The 15,989-nt window shown below is 39.7% G+C and overlaps 1 pseudogene; it reads right to left on the reverse strand.

The window, feature by feature from the left end:
• Nucleotides 1-1,495: 1,495 nt before the first annotated feature.
• LOC125290254 lies at nucleotides 1,496-8,689 on the reverse strand (annotated as a pseudogene).
• Between the last annotated feature and the right edge of the window lie 7,300 nt (nucleotides 8,690-15,989).

Genomic DNA, 15,989 nt, shown 5'->3' on the forward strand with positions numbered 1-15,989 from the left:
TAGGAATAACATTTCACTCATATGTCACCAAAATGAAAAACAAAAAGAAGAATTTTGAATTTGACTTCATCCAATGTTGTCAAATGTACTTGAAATGTATGCAAAAAATGTATGCATATTTCCTTAGATAATGGTTCATTTACAAATGTATACATACTATTTAAAAACACTTCCAATGCAAAAAAAATGTTGGCATAATGTAAATATTCAGCTGCAGAAGTTTTGTGGGGATATCTATTAGTTAATTTTTATCCTATTCATCTGTAATATATCTCCTTATAAGCATAATAAACATAAACAGGGTGATGACACAAAAAGCTACTACCAATGTAATGCTATTACTTATTTTCTAACTCTAGGGTAGTATACCTTTGCCAAAAGCCACTATGAAACTTATTCCCCTCAAAAGGTACCAACCAACCCCTCTGGCTCAAGGACTAAAGGACTCAAAACATGTGAGCAATTAAAGCAAGATAGTCTGGTATGAAGTCAAAACAATGCCATAAAGATTGTGTGCCCATGAAAAGATATTCACATGTGTAATAGAGTTTTGTCTTCGAGGATATGATTTGCACAAGTGTAGAGCCGTTATGTAGCTGTGGAATTAATTTGTCTGTGTGCAAAAAAAATGCGTACCTGCAGAAATACAGTATTTTAGTTTGAATGTGTGTGGAACAGCTTTATAGCTACAGGCAATAAAGGAACGTATGTCTTTGCGCATACAATTAGGCAGCAATTGGGAGAAGTGTGACATCTATCTTTTGTGTGCAAACTGGATCTACAAAGCTACAAAATATTTTACAGACACAAATTTTGGAAGTGTTTTGTCTTTATGGCATTGTTTTTCCTCCATAGTCTGGTGTCAGTAAGTAATTAAAGGAAAAGTAAGTTATAAACACACATGCATGTGCATGTGAGCACACACACACACACACACACACACACACACACACACCTTCATGTGTCAAAAAATATCCATTCATTTACAAAGGTCACCATTCCTTATTAATTTCTGTCTTCATTTTGTTATTTTTTTTATTCTTTCTATTGTGACGCAGGACCCTCACTGGTTGAGTACATGCTCTGCTTACCACATCAACAGGCCTACAGTAGCTCATTTCTGTTAGGGATAGTCAAGGAAAGTCCACATGCTCCTCAAAAGTGGTAAAGCTAGCTTAATTTGTTTTACCAACAAGTCAAGATAGGATATCTATTTGGTCAAAGTATCCTTGTACAACCGGCTATAGCTAACTCAGTATAAAACCTATTAGCTACATATTTAATAGATTACACAAAATATCAACAAAACCCCATCTATTATTCAACTAGATGCAGCGTTGTACAGATCTGGCTCATAAAGCCCGTAATAAGTAGCTTTTCTCAGCTATCCACTAGGCCTCTATAAAAACACATTTTATAACATTGAGCAAAGATGAGCAAAGATTTGCCAATTTACCACCGGTGTTATTTAATGCAGCAAAACCAACACATGGCAGTGAAAATGTTGCATCCCACTTTTTATTCCTAATATTGCGTCTGCCACAGGTCATCCGTGGACCCTCAGTGTGATCTTAAACTCAGCGGTAGAAGAGTAGCACAGCAGCTTCAGTCATCTCTCTGGATGCACTCCAGTCTCTTCCTGTTCCATAACCATCCCAGTCAAAGCTTGTGAAGTCCCCACACTGACGAGGAGCACCTCCAGGGAAGTGTCCCCCACCACCAATGCAATACTGTAAAATAAATAAAGGGTTACTAATAATGATAAAATGCTTAAACTGCAACTGTGACAGATATAGCAGCTTCAAATTGGCTGGCCTCACAGAGTTGGATGTGGTATACCATTTACCAGGCACATTCATCATTGGTGGAGGCTGCCATACAAGCCATCAACCTGCACATTAAGAGCTGATTAGGGTCCGGTGTTGTGTTCAAGGACACACTGCTCTTCACACTGCTAACACATGACTGTACAACCACTCACAGCTCCAACCATCTGGTGAAGTTTGCGGACGACACAACACTGGTGGGCCTCATCACTAAGGGCGATGAGGCTCACTACAGAGAAGAAGTAGACCTGCTGGCTAAATGGTTGCAAAGACAACAACCTCCTGCTAAATGTCAGCAAGACCAAGGAGATTGTTGTCAACTTTCAGAGAGGCCACAAACAACTGCCACCACTGTCCATCGACGGAGATGCTGTGGAGAGAGTGAGCAGCACAAAATTTCTGGGGGTACACATCAGCGACGACCTCTCCTGGACCACCAACACAGCATCACTGGCTAAGAAAGCCCAGCAAGCCTCTACTTCTTGCGCAAATTGAAGAAGGCAAGTGCCACACCTCCTGTCATGACTACATTCTACAGAGGGACCATTGAGAGCATCGTCTCCAGCAGCATCACAGTGTGGGGCGGAAGCTGCACAGATCAGAACAGGAAGACCCTCCAGCACTGTTAACACAGCTAAGAGGATCATTGGAGCACCACTCCCCTCCCTGCAGGACATTTACACCACCCGCCTCACCTGCAAAGCACTAATGATTGTCAAGGATACAACCCACCCTGCACACAAACTGTTCAGCCTCCTGCCCTCTGGAAGCGGTACAGGAGCCTCCGCCTCCCGCACCACCAGACTGGCAAGTAGCTTCATCCACCAAGCAATCAGGATGCTGAACACTCTACCCACTCTCCCATCACTGACCCCCCCCCACCAGCCTGCCAGGAACCTAGGAAACTAGGATCCTGTCTACCCTAACCCCCCCCCCCAACACCGCCCTGTGGAACTGCACTGTGACTGCACAGCCTAACGTGTTGCTGCTTCACATCAAGCCTGATATACTTGAAATTACTGCATACTGCATATCAATGTAAATATACAGGTCACACAAGCACAAGTTTAAACTTCATGTAACTGTTAAGACTATATAAATATACAACACAACTACCTCTATTTTTTTTATATATATGTCCTATATTTCTTTTTTGATACATACATGTTCTATATTTCAGTCTTGCACTTTAATTTAATGTTTATTGTCTATGGCTATGTCTATAGTATGTCTATGTCTGTATTTAAAGCATGTCTATGTCTGCATGGGAAAGTAAGAAACGAAATTTCAATTCTTTGTATGACCAGTGCATGTAAAGAAATTGACAATAAAAGCCGACTTGACTTGACACTTTGACAAGGTCAGAGGGAATCAGATTGAAACTGAAGCACTCCTCTACCTCCTGAGCCATCGCTGCCCTATGGGTATATCACAGGTGTTGCATGGCAAATGCAGCCTTGTAACTATCTATTTGTTCCAATTCCAGACATTAATTTCAAGGACTCCTCAGTCTTGTACTCTTCACAAAATGATGCCTTACATTTCCGATTCCCGACAGGGCGAACAGGACTTGCTTTATCCTGAAGGGACTTATTTTCCAATAATGACTGGCATTCTCTCTATTACACGGCTACATGCCAAAACAAAACAAAAATAACCACCACATGATATGACTCTACATTTATTTGTTTGTTAGGCTACCGTTTCATCGTGGCATTTGCTGAGAAACAAATAATTTGCAACACATGCTGAACTTCAATCAAACATTCTTTAGAACACAGCTGATCAACTGTCTGCTTTCACTTTTGAATAAAGTTCCATTGCAAGAAGTGACTATATGCAGAGTGATATGAAAGACATGAATAAGAAGCACAAAACCTCTTGACAGCGGTCAGCGGACAGTGGGTCTGACTCCAGAACACATGGCCATGGCTGCCCTCTCACGGTTGAACACTCTGGAGGTGACGTAGCCAGGAAAGAATTCATCTGGGAAAATAAAAGCATTGCATTATGATTGATAACCTGAATGTATACACAGACAACGTATTTACACTTTATTCTGTTTTGTGAAATATTACAATTAAAAAATAAATATAGACGTCTTAAGTTGACTATCGTTCAGTTAATTTATGGGTACTGGAGTAAACTTAAACAATAAAAAAAAAAATGATTCATACTTCTAATATTTGGGCCATAAAAGTTCCTTGTAGTGGCAGCATTTCCATAATCATATACCACAGGAGTGGATGGCCCATTGTTGGTGCCACACGCTCCAATGTTATACCTCACAGGGTAACGCTAAAAAACATAGGTGATAAAAGACCGACATTTAAGTAAAGAATGTTAAATAACTTTGTATGTGTCTTGATGTCTATGTGAGCACAGGTGTGTGTGAACATATCTGTGGTGTTTCATGCACCTTGAAGAGGTGGTAGAGGTTTCCTCCATAGAGATTCAGAAAGCTTGTCTCTGTGTGGTATCGCAGGATGGGAGCAATGGTCCAGTGTTGCAGTGGAATATTGTTAGGAACATGCCAAACAGACACATCTTGTGCTATGATATCATAGTAGCCAGGATTCTGTAAAGGACAGATAAGTAAATCTGTATATCCAAATGAGTGAAATAAAATGGAATAAATTATCCTTCTAATAATAATAATTCTTGAGTTGAAGAGTTCTGATCCTCTAAACCAAAGCCTCTAAACGCCACCTCTGTCAAAAATGAGAGTGAATCACCCCACATAGTATACTGTACGTTAATCAAATAATTTGGTTTCAAAACCCACTAAATACCACTTTCTTCCTGGTCTGAAATGTCAATTTGTATAGGCAAAAAGCTATAGTACGGAGCCCTAGAGGGGTCATCGCAAAATGTTTTGCATGTTGAGAGAATGTGCACTCGTTTTACTACATTGTGCGCTCGTTTTACTAAATTGTGCTCTCGTTTAACTAAAGTGTGCTCTCGTTTAACTATATTGTGCACTCGTTTTACTAAATCGTACGCTCGTTTTACTAAATTGTGCGCTCGGTTTACTATAGTGTGAGCTCATTTTACTAAATTGAGCTCTCATTTTAAGCATAGTAAAACGAGGGCACAATAACAAGTGCACTATTTACTAAAACGAGCGCACGATTTACTAAAACGAGGGCACGATTTATTAAAACGAGAGCACAATTTGTGAACATGGTTATAGAACATTGTGTGCACAATCTACTTAAACGTGGCCACAATTTGTAAAACGTGCACTCAATATTGTCTTGACACATGTAAACATGAGCACGTTATAGTATATTCGAGATCTCGATCTACTGAAACGCACCCACAAATAATTAAAACGTGGGCTCGAAGAAATTAAATTGTGTGCACAAAAACGTAGTGTGGTGTCAAGGGGTATCCCCGGGAATGACGTCAGGAGGTGTGTCGCTTGTAGTGACGTAGAGGGAATCTCATTGATTGCAGTGCACCTGGATATAGCCCCGTTAGGTAGGCTGTAGGTGGGAGAGCAGATGATTGTGATGGCCCCTTGCCATCATCGTCGAGCTGAATGTTTGCCGAAGTTTTGAGTGTTAGTAGCCTGAGAAGAGCATCGTGAACGCCACTGTTTATGCTTCCCTTTTTATAGTCCGTATCAAAGCTTATCTCGTTGTCTGCATCATTGGTGTGCGGGTGGGTTATATGGTGAGGCCCATCGGGCACTAGAGGGAACCTTTTCTGTATTGGGTGGGTATTAGGCTACTACTAATACGCAGCAGGGCTTTGAACTGGTTCAAGGAATGAAAACGAAAACCGGGAACTTTTTGTATTTTACAGGGAACAGAAACGAAACCGGAAACGTTATTATTTTTTATGTTCTGGAACAGGAACACTTATTTAAAAATAATGGTAACCGGTTAATACCGGTTTTATTTCGTTCCTCAAAGTTTTCGTTGCCTAATTAACTAAAAAAAAAAAGTAATTATTTTCCTGCACACGTTACCATGACGGCTGAGGTTCACTTCCTGTGTGACATCACATCAGACATTCGCTGGCTGAATGGAGAGAGAGCGGTGGATAAAGTCTCCACTCCACATCTTAAATAAGAAGTAAATTACGATCCATCGTTAATGCAAGACAAAACAAAAGACTTGTTACGGTATGAGTAGGCCTACTGGATGGCCTTCCCCCGACAGTTGGAATTTGTTGTTGCCCGAGTGGCATAACCACGTGTCTTAATAATGTCGTTACGTTTGTGTGGAAATTTTCTCTTTTAACAATAAACTACACATTTGAAATAATTGTAGGCCTATTTAATTATTATTATTATTATTAATATAATTATTATTATTTAATAATGGTTGTAATATTATATCACATTTGGTTTAAGCTGGATGAGAAAGATGTGACATAATTCTATAGCATTAAACAGCTGACAGGAACGAAATTTATCTTTCCGGGAACAGTATTTTTTTGTTCTAACCAGTTCGAGAACGTCAATTTATTGGTGGAACTCATAACCGGAAACCTTATAATTCCGTTTCTGTTCGGAACGAACCGATTGGGAAAAAAATCGGTTCAAAGCCCTGATACGCAGTAGTGGTGTGCGATACTGTAAAATTTGGTTTCGATCCGATACCAATTAAATATAGGGCCAGTATTGTCGATACTGATACCAATACTGATATTTGTAACTAAAAGCAGTTTATATACTTTTATGTAGGGGCCGAACAGTGTGTTATGATTTATGACATGAATAAAACATCAATATGCTAATGATTTTATGATTCCCATTTCAGCAACGAAACATTGCAAAGCGGGCATGCAAGATGTGAAAGGAATGGTTTGCTTGACTGTAGGCTAGCCCTTGGTGAAACAGGAACAATGCATTTTGAACAAATTGAGAGATATTGGAAGTGAACTGGAATTAAAGTATCGATCCCATCACACTGGTATCGATCCGATACCAATACCAATGTTGGTATCGATACTATCGATATTTGGATTGATATGCCCACCCCTAATACGCAGTAGCCTATTTGTACCAACAGTAGGTCTACGTGTTGTAATTGTTTGGGAGCTTGTCGCTGTGATGTGCTTCGATTGCCTTCTAGACCTCACAGTTAAGTCAACAATCCAGGAGATAGTAGAAACCGGTCATTACAACAGAGCCCGAGTAGCCTTTGTAGCCTAGTAGAATTTCCCCATTATGGGTCTCCATAGCTGGTGGTTGACACCACAGGTGCCCCTGCTACAAAGAGTAGAAGTCCGCTATAAACCATGACCACCTAAAGGCTTTAATTAGCTGCCTACTTTTATCATCACATTACCAATATGAACTGTTACAGACAGCTGTAGGCCTAGCAGCTAGTCCATGTCAAGGTAACACGAAGTTGCCACCACAGCACAGCGAGCGGTGAGAAAATGTCGTGAATTACTAAATGTGAGCACGAAATACATATTTCGAGAGCTCAATTTAGGCCTACAACGGGGTCACGTTGTATTAATTTGAGGGCTCAAATAAAGGAAAACGTGCTCACAAATTATCACGACCAGAAAAAATATCACTTAAAGTGAGCTCTCCCGGTCCTGATAAAAAATGTTAATTTAAAAGAAAAGTTGTCAGACGGATTTAGAGGGTTTTGCATCTGAAATCTTCAGATATAGGAATGCATACGTTGGAGTGCCAACAATGGACAGAATTTAACTAAATGTGGCTTGCTGAGTGTAACATTCCTGAAAATGTTATAATGATCCTACATGCAGAATTTTGAGAGGTTGGCGAGATATTGTGAGAATATCTGATAAGTGATAATTTAGCAGGATGTTTATTGGTTCATGACATGGAGGGTGGCTCCCAGGGACAAAAAGCTTCTGTTCCTTATCAGCATATATGCATACCAGGTTTCATGTGTCCTGGTGTTCCAGTGTCCTGGAAATCATCGACCGAATGTCATCAATCAATAAAAATACTGATGAATTATCAACATTTATCATTTTTAGCTCTTATAGCTCATACAGACGGCAACTAACTAGAGGTTACTATTCATTTTACCTTGTAGTCATCACATGTTGCACCCTCTGCAGTCCCAAAAGTGTTCATGTTGGCCCATGTACCCTCTCTATCAGGGCGGTTGGGATTGCTTCCCTGCTCACTGGACCACCGGTCCCCCACAGTGCATTTCCCATACATGTTGTTCTCGTGCACACTGGCTACCAGTGTCCATCCACCACCTGCTGTGGTCATGTCACAGTAGGTCTAGTACACAACCCCACTGGAGGTGGTGAGGTAATACAGACCATCTGAAATTAAATCATGCAAAAACAATTAATACCCTTATATTGAAATACCTAATCTGTAAAGGTGCACATTGACTTGAGGATACAGCTTATAGCTCAGGTAGAAGGTGAATTTTTAGCACAAAATAAAGGGCTTGCCTTCTTGAACACCATATTTCTGTTGAACATCTCTGCAGCTACGTCCAACAAGGTTAAATTTGTTCATAATTTTCTGCAGTTCATGATTTGTGTTGCTCCTGATATTGATTCCACGGGAATTTGGATTCTCAAGGTAATAGAAAGCTCCACCTGCCACAATAGAAATGACATGTGATCACTGTTGGTCAGCACTCTGTTCAATAAGTATGTTATATTCCACCAATCTGTGAGCAGGATATTTACATATGGAACAAACAAAAACACTGTCATAGTCAGAAATCTGACACTGAATTATACATCAGCATAAAAACTGGGACACACTTTCTCTTTCTCACAGTTTGCTCAACAAGTTCAATGAGCTTTTTAAGCTTACTTACCTGGACGACACTCGACAGGCTGTGATGACAGTGTAAGCCATATCAACAGAAGAATACCTTGCAACATGTTTGTGAGAAAAACAAAATGTCCAAGAGAATAACTATGTATAAATGTAATTACAGTAGGCCTAAGTACATTTGTAAATAAATAGAAAACTATGGGTGAGAGGGATAAATTAATTTTATTTAATCGTAAAAGTAAATTGCATTAAATTAAATTGCAATTAAAAAAATCTTTCCAGTAGGTTTTAATGTCGCAAAAAAAGTACAACCAAAGCTGAGCTTGATCAACTACAACGTCTAAAGAACCAGAACTTCAGTGTAGTTTTTTGCTGGGTCCCAGGCCATGTTGGTCTGAGGGGAAATGAGAAAGCGGACAGTGCTGCTAAGCAAGCCCTCAATGAAGAAGTCACAGAATCTCAAATCCATGCCCCAGACCTTAAACCTATACTGAACTCTTACATCACAGATAAGTGGCAATCTGAATGGGATTAATGTACCAACATCAAGCAAGGAATGTGAATTTTGGCACATTTTCATGATCCACTGGGTCGTTATGGGCCACACAAAATACAGTGTTGCTAAAATTACTCCTATTGTGGCTATTAGAGACATGCGTTCATGAGTATTCAGCTACATTTAATGAGTTAAGTAAAATACATTCACACACAAAAAAAAACATCACTAATGTTGTGGACAATCCTAAACAGACATAAGGTCTTTATAGAGCAAATCCATGTAGATTATTTGTCAAATAAACCAGTAAAACAGAATTAGGGGATGGAATATATAACATTCTCATAGCTCATATTTTTAAAATAAATCAGTGAAAAAGTATCCTGACAAACAAGCAGCATTTGAATTCCTTAGTCATATTTCATCATTTCAATTCTTCTAGGTTACCTGATAGCCCAGTTTGAGAGGTCCAAGACACGTGACATTATTTATTTTTGCAGCCAATCACTGCTGTTGTTTTATTTTATTAATTTGATCTTAGTCATAGAAGCTAAATTCAAAGGCAGGCCACAGGTAAAATCCAACGAACGCATTCATCCCGCAAGCCAGTTGAATAGCCCTCTCCTAGAGCTTTTGCGGTATTGCCACTGCTCCAACACTGAAAGGCACTGTTAGAATGCTTGGATCAAGCCAGGTTCAGCATAGCGTATGCCACTGTCTGCTCACGTTGCTGACCGGACCAGGGCAAGCACACTTTTGCAGTTCCCGCCGGAAATGCAGTCTAGTTCTTAAAAAGGTATACCACTCTAGAATTTGAAAATATGTGATAGCATTGCATTTGGGGTAGCGTTTTGTGTTTTATCATGTCCATTGTATGTCTATGGAGGAATATCTTACAGGTGAATGGGCTAAAAAATGTAATAAATAGATATCCCAACAAAACTTCCACCCCTCACTGCTCCCCGATCGCTGCTGTAGCCAGGCAGCTCACTGCTCCGGGTTAGTGTGTGCTTCACCTCACTGTGTGTTCACTGTGTGCTCTGTATGTTCACTAATTTAAGGATGGGATAAATGCAGAGACCAAATTCCTTGGGGGCAGTCGTGGCCTACTGGTTCGGGCCTCGGGCTTGTAACCGGAGGTGCCGGCTCGATCCCCAACCAGTAGGAACGGCTGAAGTGCCCATGAACAAGACAGTCACTGTGTGTTCACTGTGTGCTCCGTGTGTTCACTAATTCAGAGATGGGATAAATGCAGAGACCAAATTCCTTATATACGCAAGTATACTTGGCCGAGAAACCTGATTTACATTAACATTTCACATTTTACAATTATTAAGCCTTAACACTGGATAAAGGGATTAATTAGAGGGAAGTGTTATTACAGTGGGTGTTTTAGCCATTAAAGAAAATCTAAAGTAGGCTATCATCGCCATATTCTCTGAACCAGAAATCTCCACTTCAATTGATATACTCATATGAGGATGTTATAGAGGAGGTTGTTTATATATGATTTTAGGAATAACATTTTCCTCAAATATGTCACCAAAATGAAAAACAAAAAGAAGAATTTTGAATCTGACTTCATCTAATGTTGTCAAATGTACTTGAAATGTATGCAAATTATTGCATATTTCATTAGATAATGGATCATTTACATATGTGTACATACTATTTAAAAACACTTCCAATACAAAAAAATGTTGGCCCAATGTAAATATTCAGCTGCAGAAGTTTTGTGGGGATATCTATTAGTTAATTTTTATCCTATTCATCTGTAATATATCTCCTTATAAGCATAATAAACATAAACAGGGTGATGACACAAAAAGCTACTACCAATGTAATGCTATTACTTATTTTCTAACTCTAGGGTAGTATACCTTGCCAAAAGCCAGTATGAAACTTATTTCCCTCAGATGGTACCAACCAACCCCTCTGGCTCAAGGACTAAAGGACTACAAACATGTGAGCAATTAAAGCAAGATAGTCTGGTATGAAGTCAAAACAACGCCATAAAGATTGTGTGCCCGTGAAAAGATATTCACGTGTAATAGAGTTTTGTCTTCGAGGATATGATTTGCACAAGTGTAGAACCGTTATGTAGCTGTGAAATTAATTTGTCTGTGTGCAAAAAAAAATGTGTACCTGCAGAAATACAGTATTTTGTGCACTTGTGAAAAACATTTGTCCACAGGGATTTAGTTTGAATGTGTGTGGAACAGCTTTATAGCTACAGGCAATAAGTAAGGGATAATTTATAGAACGCCGGTCATTACTGGGAAAATAAATCCTGACAGGGCGAACCGTTCCGCCCTGAAGGGACTTATTTTCACAGTAATGACCGGCGTTCTATACATTATCCCGCTTATTATACGGCTACTTGCCAAAACGAAATAATAAACTCCCCACGATATGACTTTAGCCTACATAACCTAGCCTATTTGTTACCGTTCATCGTGGCATTTGCTGAGAAACAAATAGTCACGCTGCTGAACTTGAATCAAACATTCTTTAGAACACAGCTGATCAGCCGTTTGCTTTCACGTCTGAATGAAGTTCCAGTCCTTGCGTAGTGATATGAAAGACGTAACAGAAGCACAAAACCCGTTGCCATTGACAGCGGTAATTATATGTTTGCAGCGGTAATTACATGAATTTATTTACTGCTAGAACTTTGGGAAATCCCATTCAAGTCAATGGAGCGTTCTACTAGCATTGTGAAGAGCCGTATAATAAAGGAACTTGTATGTCTTTGTGCATACAATTAGGCAGCAATTGGGAGAAGTGTGACATCTATCTTTCATGTGCAAAATTTATCTACGAAGCTACAAAACATTTTTACAGACACAAATTTTGGCAGTGTTTTGTCTTTATGGCATTGTTTTGACTCTAGTCTGGTGTCAGTAAGTAATTAAAGGAAAAGGAAGTTATAAACACACATGCATGTGCACGTGAGTACAGACATACACACACACACACACGTGTCAAAAAATATCCATTCATGTACAAAGGTCACCATTCCTTATTAATTTCTGTCTTCATTTTGTTATTTTTTTAATTCTTGCTATTGTGACGCAGGACCCTCACTGGTTGAGTACATGCTCTCCTTACCACATCAACAGGCCTAGCTCTTTGGCATTTGGGTCAAGAGTGGGGTGGCTTGCAGAGGCCATGAAACTGGTGTCCACTGTGTGCCCGGTAGATCTAAACCCAGCTTTTTGTTGTTGCAGTTATGGTACATGTTTATTATGACCGCCTTAGCTTAAGCCGTCATATAGGGATTGTCAAAGTTTTTTTTGTTGTTTTTTTTCCTGTCATCTACTTCCTGAATTTTTGGTCAACGATACCCGGGACACCGAACCACCGGGGCACATGAAATTTGGTGGGTATGTAGCCCCACTAGACTTTTACGGAAAAATTTTGTTTCGTCCCCGGGAGCCACTCCCCCCCCATGCTGGGCCCCCCGAACCGCAAAAAAAGCAGTTTTTCCTAAATAACTACCTGAACCGTGGCACTGAGGATGAAGAATCTTTTATGGTATGTTGGTCTCAAGGGCCTACATCAACCTGGCCCATAATCACTCATTTGTGATTTGCACCCCCCCGGTAAAAAATGAAAATGCAATATTATTCTGCTTTAATCGCCCCTATCTTCAGTTAAGATGTTCAGAACTGCACCAAATTTTATGTGTATGATTGACCCGGCATTCTCTGGGGGTATGCCAAGTTTCGTAGAATTTCATCCATGGGGGTCTAAAAAAAATTAGGTTATGTGTACATTAAGTGACTGTACACTCATTGGCCTGTAGATGGCGGTGCACACATATACACATGCACACACACACAGGCACCCACATACTATCGGTATTAGAATGGCCAATACATAATTACAAATTCAGTAGGATTAAAAGAAAGCCAAAATAAATATTCATCATCATCATCATGGCTGCATTTCCAGTATTGGCGATAAGTAGTCGTTTGTCCACTAGGTGGCGCATCGTTACAGTGAGACGTAATTTTGTTGGAAGTTAAAAGTGGGTTGGAAAAACAATGGACGCTTCCTACAAGGACTGTAGTTAACCGCAGAGAACGTCTAATAAGGATAGGACGATGTTCACATGAAATGTAATTCCCATTTCTTCTTGAAGCCCTAAATAAATCTGAGGATGTTTATCGGACATGCTTGGTTTTACTGCAGGTACGTTAATCTTATAATATCAATAAGGACCTAGGTAATGTTACCTTTAGTGTTGGTTGAGTGATGGAGGCCAATTTGATTGATTGCATTTATAGAAAACTATAAATGCGGTTATACCAAGCAAATTGATAGCAGCACTGTAATTGTATCTTTCGACTGTCATTTGTTGCACATGCTACAAAATCATTCTGTGCAATGGAAGATTTACCAATGTTACACCGGTCTGATACAGTTTTGCCTATACATGCGTGAGACTGAGACGCCTGTTTATTTTGTTTTAAGTGCGTGCAGGGTGTGAGAGGGGAATCGATGTGCTTTGATTCCAGCTTGGTAGTTGTAGTCTGTGAAATTAAAAAGCACGTGTGTGTGAAGTTTCCAAACAATGACACCTTCATTTCATTATGGCTGCTTTAGCAACACACCTTAAGCTATGTAGTGGGTCCCATTTAGAAGTGGCTACTTCATTCGCGCTTTCCTTGACTCATGGAGCTGCGTGAATTTTATTACAACTTTTCGCCACGATATGGCAGTTTAAGTCCGCTTGATACTGTAAGGCGTAAGCCATTGGTTTCCAAAGGAGATTTTATTTGTGTTGCCAGCATAGCCTATTGACAATTTATGTTGTAATAAATAGGCCTACCTTATAAGCCTGTAGCTTAGGGAAGCTAACAGCTTTCTATTAGGATCTAGTTTGTTAGTTACAGTTTTGTCATAACTCCCTGATGCATTTTTGCATTTAGAATAGCCAGAGCGTGGATATCTCAATCGGAAAATTAAACAATCGGGTGCCTATGGACTAGGCTGGGTGAACCCAGCCTGATCTGCCCGCTATTTATTTTTTGATTGAGCTTGGTCTGGTGAAAGCCAGACTAGCCATGGACCTCAGTTACACAATGCAAGGGAACATGAATCAGCCTATATTTGCACGAACAATAACGGACAACTGCTCTTTAACTTTGGCCCGTTAAAATGTGTATGAACAGTCTAGCGACGCATTTCATCAAGGCCCATTTGGACATGTCAGTTATTTGCACCACTGGTTAGATGTAAAACAGCATTTCGTTTCAGACTACTGTTACTTAATTTGTGCATTAACAATAACGTTTCAGACTACTGTTACTTAATTTGTGCATTGACAATAAAGTATTACATGAACTAAAGAGGACTAAAATCTTATGTAGAAGAAGAATCATTCACAAAAAAATCCATCCATCCAAAAATGACCTTTGTTTTTGATAGCTGTTGAAAACGGCATGGAACTGACAGAGATGTTTTTGTTAATAAATAAATAAATAAATAAAATTATGCTGATACCTTTTGCCCTACTTGTGATTGTTTAGAGATTTTAAAGGTTTTATAACAATGCTACATCTTCTTTGGCTATTCTACAATCTATTCACCTTTTCAGCACCAGTAGGCTACTTTCTGTGCAGCCGCACACACACTCAGGCATGCCAAACAAGCATACACAAAAGTTTCAAGAGTGGGGGAACGGATGTACAGGACTGAGCGGTGGTCATATGTTGTACCGCTATGCGGTACATCTAGTTACTCTACAAACTGGCCACTGTTCTGTCAATGATACGCTACATTGAACATGCACATTTGTACACGTCCATTGAACACTGTTCACTGCTTCACTAAAGGGAAGAGGAGAGATAGACTTCTCTGCATAGTCTGTCTGCCTCTCCACCTTTTTCCATGTTTGTGTACTGACTGTCCACTGGCTTACTGTTTTTACTGCTACACTGTAAACAGACAACAGATTGTCTGTTTATCCACAGACATCTTAAAAGCAGGTGGTAAAAAGCTGGTCAGGTGCCATAAAATTGAAAAGCAGGTGGTTAAAACTGGTCAGGTGCCATAAAACATATCTAAGGAGGAAGTGTGAATTTGGCCGTGGATGTTTGCAATTCACAGCCAGGGGGCGTGTTTCCCAAAACTATAGCTGCTAACCTATATACTGTAGCTGTTAGCAACTTAGTTGGTTGGCAATGGGAAATTGCATTGCAACCAGCAAAGTTGGTAAGTTGTAGCAACTATGATTTTGGGAAAAGCGCCCCAGATCAAGATCATCTGCAGCTGCACTATAATACCTCAGCACATGCAGTGAGAATGAATGTGGGGAATGTGGACAGGCCATCACGGGTGAGAGAGTGAGAGGAATTTCCTCCTTAGATAAGATTCTGTATGGATGATAAAAAAAATCCCCCTTCCCAGTCAACCATGTTGAATTTCCTGATGAGGTTTAATGGCATACGATTTTGTTGTACTGTATAATGTGATTTGTTTTCCTATGCTGGGACCTTGCCCTTGATTTGGGCCTTCTTTGACCTCACTTGGAACTCTGAATCTTCAAAACCTGTGGACATTATTTTCAGTTTTTGGACTGGATTGCATAGATACATACAGTAGTGGTATACTTGAACTGGCAGTTTGTTTTGTTTTGTCTTGTTTCGTCCTGTTTGGTGTTTGTCTGTTCATGAATGTAATACAGAAAATCTTTAAAATAAGATTCTTATTTTTTTTTTTTTTTTAAAAAACATGTTGAATTTCCTAAAAACATTTCTACCTGAACTATAGTGACCTGGCATTGCAGATGAGAATGTATTATGAGAACATGCAACAGTTCAGCAGTAGCAGATTTTAAGTGGAACCCCTGTTACAGTTCTTTTCAAATGCTTACACACTAATCACAATTTTCTAAACATGTCTTCCAAAC

Source organism: Alosa alosa, chromosome 2 (genome assembly GCF_017589495.1).
Source record: "Alosa alosa isolate M-15738 ecotype Scorff River chromosome 2, AALO_Geno_1.1, whole genome shotgun sequence".
In the NCBI taxonomy this organism is placed as follows: domain Eukaryota; kingdom Metazoa; phylum Chordata; class Actinopteri; order Clupeiformes; family Clupeidae; genus Alosa; species Alosa alosa.